Source organism: Siniperca chuatsi, linkage group LG23, assembly GCF_020085105.1.
Source record: "Siniperca chuatsi isolate FFG_IHB_CAS linkage group LG23, ASM2008510v1, whole genome shotgun sequence".
Classification (NCBI taxonomy): domain Eukaryota; kingdom Metazoa; phylum Chordata; class Actinopteri; order Centrarchiformes; family Sinipercidae; genus Siniperca; species Siniperca chuatsi.
Genome location: NC_058064.1, coordinates 10,055,248 through 10,078,620, shown reverse-complemented (window position 1 = coordinate 10,078,620; position 23,373 = coordinate 10,055,248). Strand labels below are relative to the sequence as shown.

At 40.9% G+C, this 23,373-nt stretch overlaps 1 protein-coding gene across 6 annotated transcripts in view; it reads right to left on the bottom strand.

The window, feature by feature from the left end:
• The window catches only part of plxna4 (plexin A4), a 240,005-nt gene extending 217,035 nt beyond the window's left edge, over nucleotides 1-22,970 (bottom strand). Inside the window, exon 1 of one of the 6 annotated variants that reach the window (XM_044185778.1) lies at nucleotides 22,810-22,970. The gene's annotated coding sequence lies outside the window, so the exon portion shown is untranslated. Of the gene's footprint in view, nucleotides 1-12,340; nucleotides 12,360-20,436; nucleotides 21,086-22,809 lie in introns of those variants that run through there. The other 5 variants (XM_044185782.1, XM_044185781.1, XM_044185780.1 and 2 more) reach the window with 5 other exon arrangements.
• Between the last annotated feature and the right edge of the window lie 403 nt (nucleotides 22,971-23,373).

The window sequence follows — 23,373 nt, the reverse complement described above, 5'->3', positions numbered from 1 at the left end:
GTTGGTAAATCATAGATAGTAGCTTGACTCACTTTTACAGTCTGGTTTTATTTGGTTAGTGACTGAAATGGTTTATGAGTAATTAGAGCAGTTACCTATACAGTGGACAGAAAGTGTATGGTTTATTTTCTGTAAATGTATTTTTATGCTTATTTGTTTAGTATTTTTACTGTTTTCATGGGCTCTACTGTAGGTCCCTTTTGTGGCTTTTGCCCCACTGGGAATGGTGTTGTCAGCCACTGCTGTCTGTTACGGGCACGTGTCTTTCTGGTTGACATGATATCAGCTGGCAAGGGTCAGGGTGGTGGACTGCTGTTGTAGTACTTCTAAGGCTCTCATGAACACTGCTTCAGGCTACGCACCTGCTCTTATGAGACTGCCAAACTGCTGCTATGAGGTCTGCTTGGCAGCTTGATTACATCTCTCGTAACCTACTGCTTGTCAACTCACTGGTGAACATGAGCAGTGGGAGCACCAGTTATAATTATGGATTGTTGAGGTGTAGTTATTGAGACTCTTTTTGTAATAATTGTAGAGGCCATTGGTCTGGGATATGATGAGTCCTGAGTGCTTTGGGTGGAGTGATTTGGGTTGTGAAAAGGAGTAGTAGTAGAAGTAGTAGTATTAGATCAGCAAGTATTAGTATTGGTATGAGACTCAGCATGGGACTGGGAGTCAGAAAAGAGAGCAAAAACAAGTGTGATGGAGCCAGAGAAAGACAGAAAAGACACAGAGAAAGACAGCGACACAGAGGCACATGAAGAAAAAGAAAACAAGCAGACAGAGATGTGTGTCCCAGATCAGTGGATGTACTGACTGGAGTAGTGAAGTCCCCCCCAAGCCTTCACCCACCCGCCTCCCATGCTGAGCTCTGGCACTGATCAGAGGAATAAGCGTCACTCTGCATCGCAGCCACACACTGGGACTGGAGGAAAACAGTGTCCCTGCACTCACCCAGCATAATCACAAATGCTCACACACACGCGCACACACACACACACACACAGACACACACAAACACACACAACGGCTTGCCAATCTACACACAAACATCCAGACCACAACACAGCAAGACACACACTCCAACTTGACACTTCTGCATAAAATACACACAAACACACAGCAAGCATACAAAGCAGGAATAACCCCCCAACACATGCACAAACAAACTGGCATTATACCTCTGCACCAACAACAGTACATTCACCCCCTAGAGCAAAACTAGAGTAAACGGAGGCTTTTTCAGCTTGCTGGTGGCTAGGAGGAAAAAGCATAGGCCTATGCTACCCAAGCATGCAGCTCAGGAGAAGCTGTAGCTAAGAGAGAACCCCAACAAAACCACATACAGTACAGCCTGGAATAAGACAAAATAAGACAAGACAAGGGAGAGAGCACAGGAGGATTTCATGACACACTTTCACTCTCACACTTGAGAGTAATTCAATGCTATCACAGGCTAAGCTAACACACAAACACCCTTAAATAACATGTTATGTAAGTATATGTATGCATTTAATAGGTCAGCACCATTTATGGCTAAAATGATAATTTCACTTAATCTTGCAATCATGATTATTTGTCTTTGTTTCAAAAAACAAATTATACGATTGTACTTTTGTTACTTAACATATATTTTCACTTTTTCTGGTGGCTATTTGTAAAAGTGCCATGGCAGCTGCAAACAGTTGTTTTCATTCTTACACAATGATTGAATCTATTACCTTTGGGGGCAGCTACAACCCTTTTAGGGGGAATGACAAACATTAACAAACATCAATATGGTTGAATTCCATTATTATTAAGCACAGAAAGAGAAAATGGAGATGTACAATAAAGAATAATTGTGTAGCCTTATCACTCACACACACACACACACACACACACACACACACACACCCCAGTGAACAGACAAATAGACAAAAACTTAAGTAATGGAGTGATCAGGTCTAACATGCCTATCAGGCTAAGCTAACCCCTGCTGATACACAAAACAGATGGCACACTAATCTCTCTCAGGAAGGCAGAAGCAGAAAAGAAAAAATAAGAACAGAGGGATAGTGAGAGAGAGCAGGGTGTCCTTGGTTACATCAAGTTGTGGATTAGCTGCATGGATTACTGTCACCAGATACCCTGTCTAGATCGGGGTTAGGAGGTCTAATCCACCACAGAGCTGTTGATATTACAAAGAAAGCCTTGGGATTGTACTGTCAACTGGGTACATATCATATCATATATAAATGACAGAAAACTGACAGATTCTGACAATATGTACTACAGATGTAGCAGTCAACCCAGTGTTTACAAGCATTAACACGCTGCAAATAATACATTATGTTTAATTATTAAAGGAAGTATTGAGTTGTAAAATCTGCATCTACAATTTTCAAGGGAATCTCCTCGTGTTCAGTCTGTTAAAGAAAAACACCAGACAAATTTTGCATTTCATGGCAGCTGCACAGCAAGTATAAATTATCACGTTGACCACGTTGAGGAGGAACAGTGCATAGCTATATGTGCTAAGTATGACTGGACTGCACATCTTCAAGTGTTTCCTTTGGTCTAACCAGATTTTGGCTCATATAGACTTATACTACTAAATTACATGCAAACAATGGTGTTCAAAGTTGCGGAATACATTCACTAAACAGAATGATGATATTGACGACTCCGCAAAGCCCGAGATTACTATAAATGGCAACATTTCTGATCATTCCTTGCCAACATTTTTAATGTTTCAGCCCGGCATGGCAACTGCAGTATGGTTGAGGTATGCTTGAATGTTTGTTTTTGTACAGCAAGAGAAAGATCAATGTCATTGTTAAATATTTTTTTAAAAGCAACCTCTGTTAAAATGTGATTGTTGGGGCACTTGGGTGGTGAAGAGGAAAAGAAAGTGTTGTCAATGTTTTCTGAAAATGCTGCTTTTGTGTTAGTTTCAAAAACAGTGCTTTTGGCTTGGCCAAGTGCCCTGTCGAACACAACTGGCATGGCACCAGTGAGGGACCATTGTCCTTGTTGCTCCACTAGCGGAGACCCCTACTGGTTGGTCAGGTTTCCTGAGCGGAACGAGGTGTAATCTGGGTGGGATAGCATGAACATTTGCCCATACTACATCCTCCTCACCGCCGGGTAAAAAGAAGTGTATCGGAAGTAATGTGGTTGTCCACAAACTCCCACGACAACAGTGGGTGCTAGCAGCAAAAAAAGGGGGCAAAAATGCAGAAAATGTATGTGTCCTGAAAAGATACTGTATGAAAGAAGCATAGCCAAGCATAGTGAATCACTGATCCAGTGTAAGTGTGTCAAGCATAAACACAATTTCTGTGCCACACATATTTTCTTGCTGTCTATCTTTCTTCTTTTCACTCTCCTAAAGAAAGTCAGAGCATTTCAAAGAAGGGGTCTAGGTTGAGATCTAACTCACTAACTGGACAACCCCTCTGGATCTTAGAGAAATAGCTGACATCTGCCCATCCCCTTTTCTCACTCAATCTACTTCATTTTTTGCCACTCCTTCTCTTTCCTTCTTTCACATCTGAGACTTACTAATCCTCCTTAGTAGGATGGGGTTCTAACACACTCATTTTTCAGAATGTTTTCAATACAGAAATAATAATCTCTGCATTGCGTCTTTGGTTATAATATCACTAGTGGCATTACTACACTGCAAAGACAGTAGGGAATGGCAGAGTCTTTGAGGGAGTATAGCACTCAAACAGTCCTTGGTTCCAAAGTAAGGTCCCTCAAATACACACATACATACGTTTGTTTCACTATCCCCGTGGGGGGCAGTCATTGATATAATGCTTTCTCTAACCCCTAACCATCACAACTAAATGCCTAACCTCCCGTGCAATATTAGTTTTCCCATGTTAGTCCTGTGCAATATTAGTTTTCCCATGTAAGTTTTTCTTATTTATTGTATTGATATCATATACCTCTATTACTCTTGACAGTACATGCACCTCCGCTTATTATTACTATTACTTATTACATATGTGGTGACACTGTATTTTATACTGTACTTTCATCATCAACCAGTAAACCCACTTGGTACTCGACACTTAGTTTATCTTATACTTATACCGACATGATACTTATTTATTTTCTGACCTGTTTATAGTGTATCATATCGCTTTCTAGTACTTTCTCCTGTGTGCACTGACGTAAAGGCAAGCTACTGTAACAAAGAGTTTCCCTACGGGGATCAATTAAGTATTTCTGATTCTGATTCTGATTAACCCTTACCCTAACCATAACCTAATTGTAACTTGTACCCTAAAACCAAGTCTTAACCCTCAAAAAGCAGTCTCTACCCATGGGGACCTCAATTTTTGTCCCCACGGGTTAGTGTGCATTCAGGTTAAAGTCCCGACCGGGATATAAGAACATGAATCACACACACACATACACACACACACACTCTTGGCTTGGGCTGGGCCTTTGCGCAGTGGGTGCTGACGCAAGCTGAGATTGGTGGAGTGGAGTTATCATCAGTGCAGATCAAGAGGCTCTAATGTCATTAGGAGGACTGTTGAAGAGCCCACTGGCCTGCCGTCAGCGCCTCGCTCTGATTGGGTTAGACTGCGGCTGACTTACTGAATAGGAGGGGTCTCTGTGTTTGACACAGACCACATAGCAGTGACTGCAGAGGGCCATTTACAGGGTGAACTTAATGAAGCTCTGGATTCAATTAGGATGACTGAGTTCCAACAAAGACACACAAGCAACTCATCAGTGAAGCACTAGGCACCATAATCACACAAATGATGTTAAGAAAATTATTATGATTGAAAGAGCTTCATATACATTTATTAATTAGCTGTATAAAATGTAGAACAACAAACCAATACATAGTTTAAAACAAATGAAAGTGTACAAACAGATTAAGCTGATGGCCAATGCTGCACACTTAATTGTGACACCTTTTGAAGTAATGCTAAAAACAATCACTTTCTAAGATGGAGTTTTCAAAAAGCTTAAAAATTCAAATGTGAGGATGAGAAGAGTGGAGCAGAGCTTTAATATTTCCCTTTAATCTATATTTAACAAGAAGCACACAACATATTTTGTGTTAACAAAGAAGATATCCTCTCGATCATCCTTCTGAACTGCCCCCTAGTTATAGCCATGTTTTGCCACATAAGCTTGTTCGGAATCAAAAAGGCAGAGATATTTTGCTGTAATTACTATGAACGCGGCCAAGAATCCTTCTTAAATGGTGTTGCTAGGCACTGTCTGACAGCTGCTTTCATACAACAAATTCAAGGCCTCTAGCTCTCTCTCCTTTTCCATTTTTCTCTCTCTCCCAATTCCCTTATTCCCCATGCTAACGGGCAGACAGGAATGCAGGGTCGTGTAGACAAATCAGCTCTCGCTTCCATCGGCTGCTGACTGGCACCATCTTAAGTCCCAACACGTCCTCCCTCTCTTTCTCCATCCATTCTCACTTCCCTGTACCTCTTCTTCTTCCAGCTTTACCTTAGCTCTTCTGTTATTTCATGAGTGTAAAATTTTTGCCCCATCCCTCTTTGCCTGCCTTGCCCTTTCTTTCTGTCTCATCTCTGGTTTCCAGTATCCCTTTTTCCTCTTGACACAGTAATTAATTATGAGTTGTATTTTGCTTGAAGCTGGAATGACTGGATGTTTTGCTGCAGTGTGAGAAACACTGAAACAAGGCACGTCAGGGTAGAGTGCTCTGTGTGTGTGCCTGTGTGTTTTGGTCAGAAACAGAAATGGCTTTGCTGTCTGTTACCTTCAAGGCAGGATTTTGCTGTGCTGATGCTCAACAATCATTATGGAAGTGCTTGTGTCTGTCTGAATTAGAGCCTGACTGTTACATTCACATGGCCATATGACCGGCCCATTTTAGCTGATCATAGAAACATCAATATCAACATATATGTTGGCTGATAAGGAGGTTCACTGTCTCAGAAATCCAGTATCAGTAGGGCGCCAACCTGAATTAGCAGCAGGATAGCAAACCCACTTTTGCTCAATACTGACAACTGTCCACAAGATACAAGATACAAGATACACACATAGACACAACCACAAATATAACCAACCAACTCTTCCAAGCAGGCATCCACACACATACACAGGCATGGTGACCGCTGAGGTTTTAATCTTCATGCAGTCAGGCTCGCTGAGCTGTGGTAAGACTTGATTTCCAGCAAAGGTGACATCCTTAAAGCTCTTCTTTCACATTAGCTCCTCACTCTTCCTCTCTCTTCTCTGTCCCTCTCCCCTTTTCCCCGCCTCTCTTGCTCAGCAATATCAAAGAATGTCAGTGCCACTGAAGCAGGTAATAAATCAGGAATTATAACACTTCATTTTGCACACAGCTGTGTGATCATCAGGAGCCTACAATAGAACAGAAACCACAAATGCAGATTAACAACCAAGCTTGTCACCATTTTCATTGAGCTGTTTGCAAGGTATAATGGTTAGCTCTTGCTGTATATAGCAGGACATGCAGACATACTGGCAAAAATTAACCATACACCCCACACACACACACACACACACACACACACACACACACACACACATACACACACAAATACACATACACACACACAAGCTCAGAGCCTAAGGGAAGGGTGCAGAAGAGTTGGATAGCTGTGGTCCAGGTTGAGACAAGCCCAGAGACTACTGGTGCCTTGAGGGAAAGCACATGTAAATTGTCACCATACCATTTGAATACCCTCAGATCTAAAAAGTTTGAAAAACATGTGTATGGCTGTATTTAAATGTGGCCACACAGAAAGAACAAATGAGCCCACAGAACTGTCATATGCCCCATAACAACATCAGTGTCACAGTCTTGCACAACAGATATTGTTTATACTAAAACTTACTTTCACAATATTTCAGGACAGCTGTAGTCACCATGCCAGTGACTTGGCATCACCTCAAAGTAATCCCTTTTTTAAGACATGATATAAAAATTTCTACCCTTTCAATTTGCCATATGTGAATCCATCATTGTATTAACTTGTATGAGTCACACTCAGTTTTGCCAAATAACCCTCGCTATCATTAACATCCAGTAATACTTAATCATTCATGCTACTCTCAGACATCAAGACATTGATAACACTGTCTGAATGGTGTTTATTTCCAACTGGTTACAGCTTGTGTGGCGCCAGGAAAAAAAAAGAAAAAAACATTATCTCCACATGCCAAAATAACTGCTTCTGAACTCACCCATTGGCTAAATCAGGTTTTCTTGCTGAATCGCTGTAAACAGGATCGGACCTGCCCCAGTTCAGATGTTTCATCATGACAAATGAAACTATTAATCACCGACCACTGACCACACAGGCAATTTCACGGTTTCAGTCATTCTCTATATCTATCCATATTTGTCAGTTTTTCCCTCTAAATCCTTTTTCTGTGACCTGCCTGTATCTGCTGCTTTCCCTGTCTTCCTCTCTTACTGTTGCTTAACAGAGCTAAAGCAGACTTGACCTCTGAGATTAACTTCTAAGACATGAAAGCTTGATAATTTAGAAGGCTTTGTGGTGATTATAACTGTTAGACTGCTGCTTTAATTTTTCTCTGATCCCTCAAACTTAAAAAAAAAAGTGTCTTTCATTTATGCGCCACTCTGTGAAGATGCACATAGTATGTGAGGTGTGCAAGTGTGTAACCAAATGTGTGTACATGTATGCTGTGCTAAGCTTAGTACAAAAGGACAAACAAACAACTGGATAAAAACAGTCCTATTAATCCATCCTATTTTATCCCATTCCATTACACAATCTGTCACACACAATCTGTCTCTCTCTCTCTCTCACACACACACACACACACACACACACACACACACACACTATAGAGACACACCATGCACATCTGTGAGCCTCATCAGTGAAGCAGTTGATTTGGTTTGCTCGAAGCGCATGGATCACAGCTTTCCCATATAATCCATAGTGGTGATGAAGAAGAGTCTTAAAGATCTCCTGGTTTAATATGCACAGCTGGAATGAGGTCAGTCGACTGGCCTGTAGTGCCCTTTTAAATTATTTCCTTTGTTTCTGTAATTCACGTTTAACTGCCTACTAAATTTAGTAAACTCTCTACTAATCCACTGAACCAAGTCAAAATCACTACTATTATGATTTAACAATTACAAAAGTACATTCAATTTAAGGAGAAACTTTAATTCTTCATCAAGACATGAAAAGTAATTTTTTATACCTAAAATCATACTGAAGTTACCCAATGATGCATGTCTTTTAATTTACACTCGGTGGTCTTTCTGATAAGTGAAGAGGTTGGATAAAACAACAAGGACACCCATAAAATATGATGCCATCCAATACAACAGCACAAACTGCCACACAAATTAAGTTGAATCAACACATCATTTGATACAACAGCAACAGATAACTGAACACTGCATTCGATTTTACTGGTGTTCATCGTACTCTATTGTGTTCACACCCAGTAAATGTAGCTACTAACAGTTCAGTCACAGTGCTAGAATATAGCAGGGACGTTGATGCATATGCAATACAAGCATGCCTCTCATCTCTCATGTACATCTGACTCCATCTTGCCCTTAACTTTGCAGCTGCCTAAATTAGAAAGAAGAATATGACCTTATTTCCAACTCTCCTTTTAGAAAAAGTCATAAAAAATATTATACTTTACATCCTGTTCACATGCCCATCCAGTGTAAATTACCTAAGTATGTGGGATAGACGGAGAATGTGGGACATGCTAGTGAAGACAGAATGTCTACACCTGCAGAGACTTGCAGCACTGTGGTAATGGTCTCAGAAAACTGAAAAATGAGCAGTTTGACAGATGTGTCAAAAGTGTCTTTCCAGCAGCTGAGATATCCCATTTTTAAAACATGTTCAGCAAATTGTGCTGTATTATAACTACTGCCTGAGAAAAAGCAAAGACAGAGAGAGAGAAGAAGAGCTGGCACGTTAAATGAGCATAGAGTGGAGAAGTGGATGTGTCATTTCCCTAAAAAGGTCAAAGTAAAAAATGAGAAAGTCAAGAGTTAATGCTTTCACATAGTGCTGAGAAAGTGAAATACACTAATGTCATTACCATAAGAAATGGTGGTGTTTAAATTATGTGATATTTAGGGCTGCACCCCAAACTATATATCTTCACACTCCATTCCAATTATCTCTAAAACATGCAACTAATGTGCACACATGTGCAAAAATATTTCTCCCCTTTTATGTAATTTTTCTAATGTCTAATGAGGAAAGTATGTATCTATCTAAATAACAAACTAATATTAGCATGATGCCATAATAGGTAGTAATTGCCAGTAATTGCCAATAATTGTCAGTAATTATAGCGAAGAGTCTCCTTTGGGCTTGTTTTGAAAATGTTGACAATCGTAATATTTAATTTATGATGTCAAATGATGCACCATGGTAGTCGTTAATGCAGCAGATGCATGGCAAACTGATATCCACTAAGGTGAATTTAAACTAAATACACAAACACATTCATAGAGATTCTGCAGCCTACACACTGGAGATGAAAGTGGGGTTTCTGAGGGTAATGTACACACTACCACACAGTCTATATATGCACCTATATATTTCTCCTGGATCCCTTGCTGTGCTTGACTGCAAAGGGAAGGGTCAGAGCTCAAATGCAGCTAAATAAAAATAGTGTAAACTGGCAGGCCAATGGAGGTGATGCCCTTGAACTGATGAAAGCATCTAAGCAATAGAAATACAGAAGTATGATCTGAAAAACATGATGTAATGTTCATAAAGAATTGCATGTTTCTCAAACCATTTGTTGAAAAAATATCCAGATAGTCCATAAGTGAGTTTAAGATAAGGTCTTAAAAGCGTATCCTCCATTATTATACAGTTAGTCTATACCCTACTTCACACAAATACGATGTGATTTTGAAGATGTTTGTGTTGCATATTCAAGTGCACTTAAGACAAAACAAACCTTTAAAACAATACGTACTGGTGGAGTCAATTATATTTTTTTCTTGTTTTTTACAGAAACTAATTATATTCAAAAAAACGATTAAATGTGTGGGTATGTACGTGTGTGTAAAGAGAATGGTAATCTATTCAGCCATAAATCAGCACCACAAGCCTAATGTCAGCATCATACTTGGTATGTGAGGTCCTAGGGCACAAACAGGCATCTTAGAGGAGGAGGAAAGAGAGGTCTAGTGGGAGAGGGCCATGATTAAATGATTCACACACTCATAAATCCACTCTGTCATCATTCTGGAAGAAGCTACAGACTCATTCACACATTTTAACACTTAGACACACATGCACACACAGATTACAAACCACAGGCAGTGTACAGCATCACAGACACAAAATCCCCACTGCTACAGGACTCCTTTGGCCTTGTATACTAACATCATACTGCCCACTACAGAAACAGCGTTAATTATTTACAACTTGTTTGCTGTGAGAAGTCCAAATGTACAGACTTCACATTAGAAACGTAGCATTAGAAACGTAGCATTGCAAAACAGCTTTGTTCTGCGGCTGCTGCCATTGGCTATTGGATATGGTGGGTGGGCTAACCGAGGTTTGAGAGAGAGCCACTACATAGGGAGACAAAACAGAGCTGTCAACAGACGTAGGAGTTGTGCCCAGTTGAAGAGTTTTGCTACAGAGCAGGTTGTCAACTCTACACATTTTGTTTGTAGTTTGCTTGTGCCCCGTTCCATCTGAAAAGTAACTATTAACCAAGGACTGGAGTAGTCCTTCACAAAGCAAACTTACTCACCAGGAACTGGGCTGTTTGGCTGCCAAAGAAAAAGACAGGTTGAGAACAGGCCTTTATGCTGCATTCATGTCATATGGGATGGATGGTAGAACTGGGAGAGTTGGTTGTGGTAAGATTAAAAATACTGTGCATTGACAATGTAACACCAATACTGACTATTAAATTTGGGTTTAGTTACATTGATCGTCGGACTGATGACAGGCATCCATATTTGTTTCGTTTTCGGGCACTTCCATAAGTGCCAAGAGCTTTCAGAGAAATCTGAATTTCCCCATTGTAATTACAACGTGGTAGTTGATATGAATGCTATTTACAAGTCGGAAACTTAAAATTACGAAAACTCTGATGTGACATTAATGCGGCATTGGGACCAAGGCTAAATTGTTCTGCAGAGGTATGCCTTTTTGTGTATCAAAAAGCCAATGGAAATTAGAGTTTGTCGACACATGGCCACTGGTCCTTATGTTACCCCTGGGCTGATCATTAGACAATATACTCAAACATCAATCAGGATGCAAGCTTGTTGTGACAGTAGTTAACTATTCAAAAACATGTTGATTTTAAAGAGATGTGGACAAAACACTGGGTATTTTGGCAAAGGCCTTTCAGTCATACAGGAAGAAAAGTGCAGCAAAGATAGATAGCATCAATTTGTAAAGTTTGAGATTCTTAATAAGAGTGCATACATATACATATGTGTCTGAGAATATTCTATAGTAACGGAGATGACTTTGTATAAGCTCATTATTGATTGTCATCATTACAATTTTAAAGTATAAATCAATAGCAGATTTAGTTTGCTTAAAAAAATTGCAATGCAACTGACAGTTTGACATCAACACTATATGAACTCTGAATTTCCTGAAAACATCCTTGCACATCAGCTGGAAACGTGTGTGTGCCATTTCACAAACTGAGAGTTGGGTAAACTGAGTTCAGGAGGTTTACACTCCATTACATGCCTTTCCACAGCCCCTCCCTCCCTCCCCACTGTTTGTCTCCCTTCAAACTTTCCCTCTCCCTTTAACTCTATCCTTCAAAGCCTATGGCATAAACACATCAGACAAGCTTTCTAGCTAGCCGTCGTTCATAGTAGCAAGTGAGAGGATGCAAATTGTTATCCAGCGTTTTACCCCTCCTCTCTCTTCCTCCCTCTCCTCCTCCCCTGCTTTCGTCTCCTCACAGTTGGTCATGGCCGTTTTTATACTTTGATTTTCTGCAAGCTTTACCTCATCGCATTGCTTTTCCCAGAGACATGGAGAAAAACCTCTTACACATACCGACTTACACATGGACAAACACACACACACCACATAACTATCTGGTTGCCAGATTTGCCGGTGGAGCCAGAACAACCCAATCAAAGCTCAGCTGGAAGGACTGCCATGACAATGCAGAACAGATGGACGCAAAGAAAGGAGAGGGTGGAGGGAGGGATGAAAACCTCTGTCAGAACTTGTGCTTTCTCCATAGTTACATTTGTAGACTCAGAGAGAGAGAGAGAAGATGGTCTTTTTGTGAGCCAACAGAGAAAAACAAATCAGAGGGAGGATGCTTGATGCAATACAACAAAGTGGCTCACCTTTCCTCTTATAGTGTCATCTGGGGATTGGAGTAGTGCTGATGTGTACAGCAACTCCCAATGCTCTGTGTGGGAGGTGGCAGAAAGAGATTTGTGCTCAGTACAGAAAGGCTTGGTTATAACAGCCAAAGACTTTGTCCATATAGATACTACTGGACATCTTGTGGTTGCAAAGTTTTTTTTTGTAAGTAATCTCCACTCTCTGCTGTCTTTCCCCTTTGTGGTGCATTAATGCTGAAATGTTTAGTTAATTAAGTAGTTGCTCAACATAAAATGTATCAACAACTTTTTTATTATTAACTTTTAACTAACTATTAATCCACAATTAAACTACATTTATAAAAAAATTGTTGTTGTTGCTCAGGGTAGTATGAGCACCAAATAAGCACCAAACTACAACATTCCATCAGTCACTGTTTTCAAATAAAGAAGACTTGCAGTGTGGTAGTAGAGCACCTCAAAATCCAGACAGACAACCTAACAGTCATGGTAATCACGGCTGAGAATGTCGTCAAGTATTGGTGCCTTTCTCTCAATGCAGATAAAAATGTTAATAATGAATCTTCTAAGTCCAGTTACTGTCATATGAAAGGTCACAAGTCCATCAGAGTATCAGCCCATCACGTCTCTTTAGTGCCTCCTGCTATTTTTCAAGGCAAGCAAAGCAGTGAGGACAATTTCTGTGGAGGGGTTCTCAGTTGACAAATCATGTTACCATAGGAACACTGTCAGTTGTGTGGGCGGCAGGTAAGGATGGTGTGTGTCAGTATAGTGGAAAGATTTAATAGGTTCTCCCTACGCTGAGCAGGAATGCAAGCTTGAGAAGGCAGTAAGTTTTCAGCGTTCAGTTTATATGATTCTCAGTCCTAACAATCTTCAACAATAAACAACAGTGGAGGGTTCGAGAAAGGATGACACAAGTCAAACATATGTGTCAGAATTGAGAGATGATATCATGTGTGAGTAAACAGATCCTGCAAATTAACCAGGTTGATGATTCACCAGTTTGGGGAGAGACAAAGAGGTTTGCTGGGGTGCATGGCAAAACTTTCACGTTCCGGTGCAATCACCCTTTTCCTGGCAAGTTTAATCACAGCAATCAAAAATCAATACCCGTCAGTGATGAAAGTCCAAGGCTTAACCAGAATAACAAATGAAATACGTTTTTATTTGAGGAGAGCAACAAACTTCTACCCAGCACTTGGCGAGAGTTGGACCCTGGCTAAGAGTCAATCACTGCATTCGCACAGACACAAGTCATTCCAAATCCCATCAACAGAAGAGAAAAAAATACTCAAGAAAGGCAAATTCCCAAACTCAAAAGGGAGTAGCACACAGAGAGAAGAATAACATGAAAACCCAGTGTAAGCCTTGTTAAATCTCTCTGTAACATCCCCAACATTATGCTGCCAGACTATGATATATCCTGAGGGGAGGGGGGGAGAACAGGAGAAGGTGGGGTGATGCAGGGAGGGTATTACAGTAAAGCAGATCCTCCCCCCAATCCACTGCCTTCTGGCTATAACACGGCAGGGGTCCTCCCTGAGCCCGCTGTTTCACAATTACTGTGGTAACACTGCATACTGATGCCCCCTGACACCACTGAAACTCTGAGCAGACAGGAAGTGAGAGAGGGGGGGCAAGAAAGAGTGGAACAGAGTGTGTGTGGGGGTGACAAGAGTGGCAAGACATATCATTAAATTTAAATCCTCTGGTCATCCCAACAGAGGATCCCTCCTGCTATGAAACAATACTATACTGTAAAAACATAGTAATCAAACATAGTAATCACATTCTCAGTATATTTGACTGTCAACACTACTCAATAGGGCTAATCCTACAGGGGTCTGAAAACACTTGTCAGTCATAGCAGCACTACACTGCAGTAAGGACAAACTATTTAAATAACAGCAATAATAGAATAATTTTGCATGGCAATTTTAGTATTATTCACAGTCTTTTTACAGCAAAACTTGTAGACAGCCTAAAAAAAGCTTTGTGCATGCATCTACCAAAACCTTTAAAAGTAATGCTGGTGTTGTTTTGTTACTAATTCTAAAGGAGAGGTGGTGCTTTGAGTGCTCACAACCCAAAAAGAAGCCAGTGACCTCTTTTAGCACCTAGCAGCATAAGTACTAATCCTCTTTTCAAGTTGAAACAAGTTCAACTTTTCTGGCGCTCACCAATGTCACTCCAGAGCTCCTACAACCAGTAAAGCAGGGCTGGAACCAGCGTGGAGTGTCAAGAGCATTCATACTACTGTCAATAAAGTGACATTAACCTACTATTACATGTTGACGGCACTACAGGCCCTAATGTTCAACTAGTAACAACATTGTAGTACACATCAGAATTGCATACTTAAGCAACATACTATCAAAACATGGTTTGTTCCTGCAGTTTCACTTAAAGAAACCCTTGCTATTGAAAGAATGGAGTGATGCGTTTCTGCCTGAACAGAGTCTCTGTGGGATAAATTACAAGCAATAAAAAAAAAAAATCATAGTTCATATGCTGGTTGTAGGTTACGTGATAAATTCTGAGAGCTCTGAGGTATTGTCTGATATGGATTAATAAAACATGTGCACACATGCATGCATACTTAAGCATGCGTGCCCATGCTTCTTTGCAACAGACAGGATGAAAACAGAATTAGGGGCCTAATCCTTGCATGGACTTCAGGCTTCCGCACGTTAGCAAATGAGAGAGAGCGAGAGGGGAAAAAATGCCCTAAGACTGTCTGCAATTTTCTCATCATTTCATGCATCTGAAACAAAACTAATTTACTGCTTGTCATGCTCGGCTTGGCACACACAAACATAGGAGCCAATATGCACAGCATGTCACCTGTCGCTGCATCAAAGAGAGCTGTTTATATATCAGACTCACGGCTCCATATGAATCATAGAGACCTGGGAGAAATGCTTAATATGGTCTTATCAAAAGGAGCAGTCTGGCAAACCCACTGATATGTTGGTGCCTTTCCACGTCTCCCTGATTCCCATCTAAAACAGCAACATCCCATGTCTCCTTACTTTATATCCTGCCTCATAGGTCATTCCAATGTCACAACAGTCAGGTTTTTTTTTGCCACAGCCAACACAAACACACACAGATAAAGTTATGTGCTTGGCAGCTTAGAGTGAGGCAGAAAGATATGGGACGAGAGAGCTGGAGGCAGAAACAGAGAGAGAGGATTGAGAAAAAAGATGAAAAGGAAGCATGAGAGAAGGCTGGAGGGAGAAAATAAAATTGGTGCGACTGTGATATAGAAGCATGTACATGTATTGGGCCCCATTATAAATGCACGTGACAGCTTAATAGGACTCTGGCTGCCAAGATGAAAAAAGAAGTTGTGAACAGCAGGATATGTGCGCACATGTAAACATTTTTATATATCTTCTCTGTAGGTATCACACATATGCTGAGTAAACTATTCAGAGGAGAACAAATGTTCTCATTAAATTGGACACTGACGTGTATTAATTTTTCCCCATATAATTCACAAAGCCTTCAGATCTTTGCTGTCATTGCTTTAGCAAACATCAATATGCAGCTCTGTGGTGCATTACCAAAGGGTTAATTACATACTTGTATGCAATTACTCTCTTAATGTAGCATAGAAACCCCCCTCCACCAATTGGAATTTAGATCAAAACCATCAAGTCGTCAGTCAGTGATACCATCTCACTAAAACATAATAGACTTTGAGTCTTACATCGCACATCAAATTTGAAGCCTACTCTAAGGTCAAGCCCATACAGACAATATAACAAAGACAGAGGTTTTATGAGGCAAGTAAAGGTCTAAGACAACAGTAATTGAATGACTGTAATTGTACTCCAGTTATACTATAAATTGTTAAAGCTCTCATCCTAAACAAAAGAATGTTATGACTTTCCAAACAAACCAACACACTCTACATTTAATTGTGGCAGATAAAAAAAGAAAACAGTAGCAACCCCAAAAAATTATACATCCTTTTTTTTATAGTAGACCTGCAGCACTGTTAAAGAATCATGTGTCTAACTGTCCTAAAATATGAGAGACAATCTTCTCTGTCGTTTTTGGTGGCATGGAAGAGAAGGGGGATCTAATTGGACACTAGCCTGCATCTGGTAGTCCTGTCACAGCCCAGAGGGCTGTAAGTGTGTGTGAGTGAGTGAAAGAGAAAGAGAGATAGAGAGTGAGAGAGAGAGAGAGAGAGACATCAAGTGAGAAAGAGAGCAACAGAAAGAGAATGAGAACAAACAGAGAGCTCCATTCAGGTCCAATCCACAGACACATCATTCAGTCTGACATGACGATACATCTCTGTGATCAGAGTATTCATATAGGGCCTCGCCAGACCAGTCACAGATGCATCATTCACACCCACACAGAGACCCAGAAAAGCACTTCTGCTGAGTCTTGCCTACATTGCTAACAGGCATTTATATCACTACGGAGAATCTTTTCCCCATTCATACTCACTCACAGTTTTCCCCTTGACGTGAACACATTGAAAAGATTTTCTATGGACATTCCTCTTGTAAATGCACCACCCCCAAAATGTAATGAATGTCTTTACTGCCAAGGTTGGAGTGAATGTTTATCCATTAGCAAGCCGTAATATTGACAGGGCCATGCTATCTGGATCCAAACTCCAGCCTTGTAGCCATAACATTGGCCAACAGACAGGGGGTAGTATGTCAATGTGAGGTGCTTACAGGACGATAAAGGCTGCTGTTCCAATTCCTATAGGCAGGCCTTGATGAACAGCACACAGGAAGAGAGGGAGGTAGAATCGTAAGGGAGGGAGACTGAGTAGTGCCAAGTGCTCTTACAGCCCTTAAGAGTTTAAGACTGAGCTGGAATTTGGTGAAAGGACAAGGAAGCAAGACACAGATGAGATAGGATTATCAAACTGCTCAGGGACTAAAAGTTTTTCCCTTGAGACCTTGACAGCAGCAGAACACACAAACACACACATATACACAACCTCTAAGAGGACAAGCAAATTTGAACATTCAGGAATGAGTTGAGACTCATTAACATTGAAAAACAGACACACACACAAAAATTCACACAGTCGAGGTAGCCTGCTATCCACAGTCACACTGACACAGACAAGCAGAGGAACTTCAGCCTTCAGTAAAAAACCCTTTTGCCCTCCGAGTGAGCTGCTCTCCTTTACTGTACCTCACAATGGCAACCTACACACAGTTAAACGGCAATGAAAAAAGCCATACATCAACCAGCAGTATCTAATGTTTGTTTGTCAAGTTTGTTTTCAGCTGTCCATAAAAGAACCATCAGAGCGCCAATGCAGATTCTCTCAACGAAACAAGCATGCTATTCAATAATATCACAATGATTTTCCCCGCCGCCCCAAAGCACATCTAAACATATGTAAATGCTATAAAACATTCTGTGGAAAGAAGCTTTTGCAATTTCTAAGTAAAATGTGTGATACATGTTAATATACATATGGATCTTTTGATTAATTATCCAATAAACACACCACACATCATTTTACTTGACACAAAATCAAAATTGATGTCAACGAAAGCTTAATATAAGGGATCAATCTATCCACTGCACCAGCCTGAGAAGCCACACTGCCCCTCATGGTTTTTCCAGGATATAGCCTCGTCCCTTCAGCCACGCTCTGTTGAGTGTGCACTAAACACAAGTATGTAGGCCTTTTGTTGGTATTGTTAGACCATAAAAAAACAACACCACACCTCTCAAAATGTATCATCACAGTGCTTGCAAGATATCTGTGCAACAACAATAACACTATGGTGTACATTAAGTACAGAGTTATATCAAACAGCGTTTGAAGGAGCAACACTGAATTGATGCATTGAGTCTTGAGTGCAGGTGGATAGAGGGAGGGAGAAACCGGTAGAGGGGCTCAGAGTACTGCTGTACTAGGGAACTGCATTTTGCATAGGCTGGAGCAGCTGCTTTTTGTGCATGAGGTGTAAGAGAGGGTGGGAGGAAGGGAGATGAGGAAGGACAGAGAGATGGAGCAGGAGAGAGACAAAGTATAAAGTCACATTTGGAGCCAGGGACCTACATCACACTACATGGTTAAGACTACAGAGTGTGCTGAAGAGCCTGCATTGTTACTTCCTTTGCTTAAATGTCTAGAAATCAGCTCAAGCTCCAAAAAACCTTCCCATTCATGTATAGACAACATTGATGCCAGGAAATGACACACAGATACGCTGTGCCAAAGGGTAACCTTGTGTACAACTAGAATGTAGGCAAAACCAAAAGGGTTGATAACAAAGTAAAATACTGTGTACAAAACAAATGCATTGTTTTAGGACCGTGTTGGCCGTGGCACTATAACATTCAGCATTGAGGAACAATTACCCATCACCACGTCTCTTGGCTTACTCTCCGTGGCACAACTCCAACACAGGGAAAAGTGCAGAGCAATCAAGAGGAAGGTGATCTATGTGAATGTTGTCTACCCAAATACCTCGAAATGGTGTTAGTAAATTAAAGTCAACAAACTTGTTTAGGTGTAATTTGGCAGTGCCGTAAAAAAATATACCTTAGTGATTGAATAGTTTAAATGTGCTGTCAGTAAGTCATTATTATATTCTGAAAACAAAATATACACACCACCACAACCAGGTTTATAATCTGCTCAGTACAGAAGGACTTGAATGACAGTTATGAAAAATAGTGAATAATGAGTACACAGGCGCAAACACACACATTTGGCTCTCTTGTCCTCTTTACTACTGCATCAAAGCAAATATCAGTCAAATAATGTTTTCAATAATCTGTAAAAAAAAAAAAAAAAAAAACGTTTAACCTGAAATTACACAGCATGTGAGCCAAAACCATACTATTAATACCATAAGTACAATTCCATGAATTAAGATAAAGTCACATTAAACTCAGTAGCCTTCTGCATACCACAGAGAGTTTAAGTCTCTTTAAATACATTACAGTACAATGTTTTCTGTTCAGATGAGTATGCCTAAAGTCCAGCCCTTCTGTCAAGTTCAAAAGCTTTGAGAGAAGACTGGCGTATCCCGGCGATCCTGGAAGCCACACGGGGAGAAACGCGCCTGTTAAAGTTAATTTTGCATCAAGCAGCGTGCGTTTTCAGCGAATTACAAGACACAGTTGACACAGCTACTCTTAAAATGATAAATGTGCGTTACATTGCGAGTTCTAAAAATATAATCATACGCTGGCTACAAGATCTTTAAAAGGCAGAAATACGAGAAAATATTTCATAGGGATTGTGCAACCCTGATACTATTAAATAACCCGTTCAGAAGGGTTCTTCATTAGTACCATGCGTGAATAGTTTCAGGCTACATAAAACCATTCCAACGTAGATCCCTGCAGATGCAGGGCATGCTTCAAACTGCATGGATTAAAGAACTTCTCTAAAAGAACCACGCTGTGTTCATCGTTAACAATTCTCACAATGTTTTCTCATCAACATTTTAATTCTAACATGTTACATTACACTTACAGTTGCTAAGCATCCTGACAAAACCATTCCTATAGAATATCAATATATTTGTCTATTTCCACGATTTAGAGCCAAGCCAGGACTGAAATCCCTATTGCAGTCCAGGAGTCTACACGCCACTGAATGCTAGTCCTACGTATGGGTTTATCCCCAAAGGCACTGCGTAAATCCAACGCGGAATCCCCGACAAATCTTTCAGTTTTTAACCTTCAGAGTTTAACGCTGCAAGAGGGACAAGCACAATTTGGGCATGCGGCTCTCTCTGGCTTACAGTGGATGAAGGGCATGAATGATATGAAGCGCCAAACGGAGGGAATCCAGTCAATATAGCCAAGTTGAGAGAAATGGCAGGTCATTAAAATGTTCTGCAATTCCCCCCGGTGCTAGTTACACGATCCAAACGGACAGGCTCGAAATGAAACCCGCCCGATCGCCGGAGTGCGCAGAGCGGGCATGGCGCAGCTAGAACAGGTGCAACACGCCTCCGTCACCTGGCTGGTGCAGTGGCAACCTCACACCCAAAACCTGACTATAATGGCACCAAAGCACCCTAAAAACAGTTCTGGTTGTGGGAACTAACGCCGTGACAAGCCTCTTTCCTTACCTGTAATCTATGCAGATATCACTTCAGAGCCGCAGCCGCATCGACACTGCGGATAAGAGGCACGTCCAGAGCAATCCCCAACTCCTTTTACTCCCCCCAAAAATGAAAAATGCTTAGAATAATGTTATATCCTGATCAAACGGCTTGTCCACTTTTAAATCCCCGGTAGAGGTGTAGTTAGAAGGCGATTCCTACACGGGAAAAAGAAATAGCAGCAGACTTCCAGCAGTATCCCTGATCAGCAGGACCCTATATGCCGCTCTGAGCGCTCTGAGACCCGGGAGCTGCACTTCCCATCCCCCGGCGAGGACGCACTTGGTATGCCGTTGGAAAAGTCGCTGCGCTGTATGGGATACCGCAGGAGGCTGTGCTTGTGTGTGCGTGTAAGTGTGTGCGTGCGTGTAGAGAGCGTGTGTGTAGCTATAGATGTGACTCAGTGCAGTGCTCCTGCTCAACTGAGGTGCTGAGAGTGCTGCAGCGGAGTCCGAAAGGAAGAGAGGGAGTGCGGGAGGGACGGAGAGATAGAGTGGCGTGCAGCCTCGAAGTTTGCAGCTTCGCCCCGGAGCTTGAGGCTCGGGGGGAACTGAGTAGATGGCGCTTCGCCCGCTGCAAAAGCCGACTGTTTTTAACAAGGATCCTGACTCGCCCGTAGTAACATCTCGGGTCTGGAGGGGGCTGCGTTTTGGGTTACATTTGCAAGTCCCTGGCAACTACCCTAAGCACCATATAAACCATTTATTACCATAATCACGTTTAAGATCTAATTTATTTTAAAGACAGCGACAAAGTGCCAGCTGAAGTGAGACAATTCCACTAGTGTCCAACGCAGTTTCACGTAGATTTTTAGTGTCAGCATCTTTAAACAATCGTGTCGATCACTTTTAAGAAGAAGAACTTAAAAAGTTGATTTTCAGGTTTAACAGTTCCACCCGTTGACGGATATTTTTCACCTAAGAAAATGACTGAGGATATGAGATTAAATAGAGCTTATGCTTTGTTAAAATAGCGGTTTATGCAAGGTTTATGTAATGCATCCATCCCGTTGAGAATGGGATTTGGCTATGCCAAAGGGGAATTTACACAAATACGCTACAATACCGGGGTGAAATGATCAGATCATCGGATTTGAATATCTAATCGCAGGATCATTTAAAGATAGAGATTAGGCAACACAGAAACATAATTACGACACTTGCATAGTTGTAGGGGATTAGTATCTGCATTTTTGTTCTTTGATGATCTTTTAACATGCTTCAGGAGTGTATCCTCCCCCCATACATTTTAAGCAATTAATATTCTAAAGGCCTAATTATGTAATCATGTCTTTAACGAAATAAGCGGTGTGGGGGTACAGGAATAATGCCCTTTTCATAAAATAGGCTATTAAGCCTACTCCTTATCTTCATATAAAGGCAATTCAAAACAAATCCATCAACATCGTCTAAATATTTGGCAGAATATTGAGTCCATGCTGAGGTTTCTTTTATTACCATCATGAGGTAGCTTCCAAATTAAGACCTGCTGGCTTGTAATATTAGTATTGCAAACAGCCAATGACATGAAAGAGGGTTTGAAGATTTCGCAAAAGGCTCAATGAAAACAACTAACTGGGGAGGAAACTTCATGAAAAAACGAGCATGGGCCCCCTGATCTGTGTTCGCTGGGGGGGGGTCCTTTTGGGGAACTATCCGTGCCTGCTGCAGGATCCTCTCCCTCTCTTCGTCCCTCTCCCCCCCAGCTCTCACTTCCAGAGGGGTTCCTCGCTTTGAAACACTGCATCAGAGCCCCACCTACAGGCCAAAGAAACTTTACAGCCACTGACACTCACAAATAAAAACTGAGGCAAAGTGCATCACTGGCTCTGCAGTGCTCTGTAACCATTTATGACCACAGTTCAATGTAACTTTTTCTTGGATTTTAACCAAAGGTTTTAAACGTGCAAGGGTAACTGTACAAACCCTAACATGATACAAATGTTATACCAACATCACAGAAAAGACAAGCCAGATAAGTGATACATTAACCCACAATGTCTCGTTGAGTATCCATGCTAGTAATATTAGGCCTATAAGACAAGAAAAGAAACATGATGGAGACCTACTAGAACAGGTCAAAATGAAACAGAATATTATAGCAATATTGGTCATGCTATACTGTGTATGGCCACTGGTCTCTTGGGTGGGGAAGGAGGACTAAAAGCCTGGAAGTGGAAGTTTCAACATGTATGCTACTGTTTGAAAGATAACAGCAAAACAGCTAACACTGACATTAACACAGCTAATTTAGTTTGCATGTAAGCTAACCATGACCAAAGGATAATACCCGTGGAAAGAACCCGAAAACAACCAGTAACGTTTTAAAAACCTTACTTACCTCGAATATTTTTCACAGCTGTCTATTAAATACGTAAACTCCGGCGTTCAAATGCATCTCTGGCACTAATTTAAACTCGACTTAAGTCGTTAAAGTAAACAACTAAGCAATTTAATGATAGTAAACAAAGACGCAGTGTCATAGCACTACACTAATCAACGGCAGTTTGGAGTCACGTGACTGTAATCTCGCCCACCTGTGTAGTATTTTTTCGCTTCGATGACTAAAAGCTCATTTTTGAAGCTACTGAAACATGAATATACACAGAACATGTGATCACATAATAGGTATACTTAGCTGGGCTATAGCTCAAGCATATAGCCTACTGATTTGTGGAAGAACATTTTATACAAATATGCCTAATAAAAATGTATAAATGCAGACATAACTTTAAAAGTTTTACTTTGCCCTTAGGTTTCTTTAATTGTTTAGAACACTTTTTTCCCCACACTGTATGCAGTATTACATATTCTGTATCCACTTGTTCCGTCCTGAAGTTGTGATGGTTATTAATGGTTTAGTGTTACATCAAATAGAGATATTAAGTCTTGTGTATCTTTGTAT